This window comes from Tupaia chinensis, unplaced genomic scaffold, assembly GCF_000334495.1.
Source record: "Tupaia chinensis unplaced genomic scaffold, TupChi_1.0 Scaffold143910_1, whole genome shotgun sequence".
Classification (NCBI taxonomy): Eukaryota; Metazoa; Chordata; class Mammalia; order Scandentia; family Tupaiidae; genus Tupaia; species Tupaia belangeri.
This window is the reverse complement of record NW_006203761.1, coordinates 29906-32761: the sequence shown is the minus strand read 5'-3', so window position 1 is coordinate 32761 and position 2856 is coordinate 29906. Positions and strand designations below refer to the sequence as shown.

Here is a 2856-nt window from a genome sequence, read left to right as displayed (position 1 = left end):
GGGCGGCATGCCGGGTGCTGGCGCGGACGGGCTTCCGGCCACTCGCCCAGGTCGTGGCTCCGCGGAGAGAAGCGCCCAGGGAGTGCTGGGCCTTGAGTTGGGATCCGGGTTCAGGCCCAGTTGCGCGTTCTGTAGTGTTTCTCAGTGTGGCGGGTTTGCGAGACTTCACAGTTTAGGGATAGGTCTTAAGGAATTGGTGAATAGGCCCTGCCTCCAAAGCCAGGAGCAGAGTAAGGTACTTTCTCCATATGTTTTCACGTAGTTTTGCTTCGTATGAGGGACCTGTTTAGCCACATGTACCTGCTAGGTTGACTTAAACTGGATTCATTCAGTACACAGCATTTCAGTTTATTTAGCTCGGCGCATTTCTTACAGAGTAGCATCTTTGAAGAGCAAGTGTTCTGTTGTTGTCTTGCCTTTTTTTTTTAAAGAGATTTTTTAAATATAGGGTGCTTGTGTTCACCAGAGAGACTGAAAGAAAGCAAGAAATCCCCCACCTCCACGCAGCAATCCCTTCTCTAATCTTTCAGGATTTTGGACATGCATGCACATATGCCTGGTGTGGGTGTCAAGCCACCTAGTCTGGGTACTCAAACCGTATACGGCCACATGAAAGTTCAGTGCCTTAATCACTGTATCACCTGCTGACCCCTGAAGATTTTGTGAATACTCCTACTGCCCCCTCCTCCTTAACCTTAGTCTCTGGATAGGACAAGACTATTACAGTTACTTATTTGCTTTGCAGTCAAAATAAAGTGTCAGTGGTTACATCCCACTTAATTAAGGTAGTGGTACTATACTAGATTCATAGCTACAAAAAGGGAATGGCAGTCAGGTTCCTTACATACAAGTTAAGGAATTATTTAAGCTTTGTTTCATCCCTTCTGTTTAATCTTTAGAAAGCCACATAAGTGAGTAGAAAAGAGACTACAAGTAATTTTTAGTGTACAAACGCAAGGTCAACACTTCCTTATTTTAGCTCATCTCCAACCTGCTTTTGTAGCAGGCAGGAAGTGGGTCCCTTGTGGCACAGGAGGAGGTAGAAGGATCCTTACAGAGCATGTTTTCTGCTTGCAGGCCAGGTGGTTTTCCATTCACTTCTGTGATGGACTCAAAGCACTGTTTGTTCTTCTCTTAGTGTTAAGTTAGGTATTGCTTGTAGTGTAGTTAGGAAAGTGATTTTCATGTAAGGCATTGAAAGCCGTAGAAGTAAAAGTAAATGTTTTAACTTGTGAAAGAGAAAGAGTAAACATAAAAATACTGAATTGCAGACCAACATATGGCATGGTGGTTAAGGTGCTGGATCCCACAAAGCCAATTCTCCAGCAGCTTGAAAATCATGCTGGGCATGTGTGCATGTGGCCCAAGATTCTGAGAGATGAGTGAAGAGATTGCAGAGTGCTCATCTCCCCTGGGGTGATTTCTTATTTTTCCTCTCTCTCTGGAAAGCACACGCGTCCTACAGTAAAACCTTAAAACAAAGATGCACTTGGAATACAGAAAACACACTCAAAAACTCACTCATACTAGCTTTGCTTTTCCTTTGCAGGTAGTTGCATGGGACCACATACTCCAGACTCGGGGGTGTCTGTCTGAAAAGTTTCCTGGCAGCCGTAAAGCTCCTGTGTCACCTCTGAAAGCGTGGAAAGTAGTGTGAAACTCGATGACATCTACTGATAGATTTGTAGGAATGCCCAGTCTCTCATGTCTTAAAAGTGGAGTTCCTTTTAAGGAACTGTAACAGATTACCCAGGTTTTCTTAGGAACACATGAGCTGTACAAGGTCCCTCCATGTCCAAAGACCTTCAGATCTCTTGAATTGGGCTGAAAGAGGGAATTACGTAGATCACCCAGCAAACTGAATTTTAAGCTGAACATTTGAGTAGAAAAGGTAGATTTAGCCCAGTAAATTTTTCCTTTGTCTTCTGGCTTGCACTTTGATGTATGCTGTACAACCAAATAGCATATGTTGAGTTTTCAAAGGTGATTTTACTTTTAAAACCATACATTGGTTCAGAATTTAAAATATAAGTATACGTAGTGTCGAGGGTATAGAAAATGGGCTTTGATTGTGGGAGTGGAAATGAGAAAGCCTCGGAAGCACAATAGATACCCAGTATTATCTGTCAGTTACTACCCTTTCCTAGAAGCAGTGTTTCTGCTGCCAGGAAACTTACCTGAGAGTAATTGGATGCCGTAGTAGAACAGCATCCTTGTCTTCTCTTCTGCTTTGGAGGGCCCAGAGGGAGTCTCGTGCTTTGAGGAAGAGCAAAGTGTGTATCAGGACTGGGCAGGAGCCTGTTTGCCTGTTTGGCTGTTTCTTTCCTTTTCATCTGTATGAGCCCTCCCTTGGAGTGGACATTAGAAATAAGGCTTTGGAAACTATTTTCTTTATCTTTTTGGAGATAATCTGTCAAAACTAGGGAAGGAAAATCCCAAGTGTTTTTTTGCTGTGTCTTTGGCATTCAGTCAACTCAGTTTAACAGTGCGAAACAACTCATGTTTAATAGAATAGTAGCCGTGGTCAGCACTGTAGTTTAATAAATTTGAAATGCAGCTTTACAGACACTCTACTCAGAACACAGATAAATGCAGTAGTGCGCAGTCTTCGTGGCCAGGAAGACTTGGATTCTAATCCCAAACTTCCTCGTTGAGCAGTCCTGAGTAAATTACAATACTTGACCTTTAAAGCACCATAGTTTCCACTTAGATATGTGGGGGACAAGTATTAAATAAAATACTTAAGGCTATACATAATAATAATAACTCATCCTTTTTTTTTTTTTTTTTTGAGAGTTTTTTGTTTTGTTTTGTTTTTTGTTTTTTTTTTCTTAGTGCGCTCACCAGACAGACAGA

General features: G+C 42.2%; 1 protein-coding gene across 1 annotated transcript in view; it reads left to right on the top strand.

Annotated features, from left to right (window-relative positions):
* Positions 1-1548: 1548 nt before the first annotated feature.
* The window catches only part of TRAF6 (TNF receptor associated factor 6), a 26439-nt gene continuing 25131 nt past the window's right edge, over positions 1549-2856 (top strand). Inside the window, exon 1 of the mRNA XM_014582893.2 lies at positions 1549-1648. The gene's annotated coding sequence lies outside the window, so the exon portion shown is untranslated. The remainder of the gene's footprint in view (positions 1649-2856) is intronic.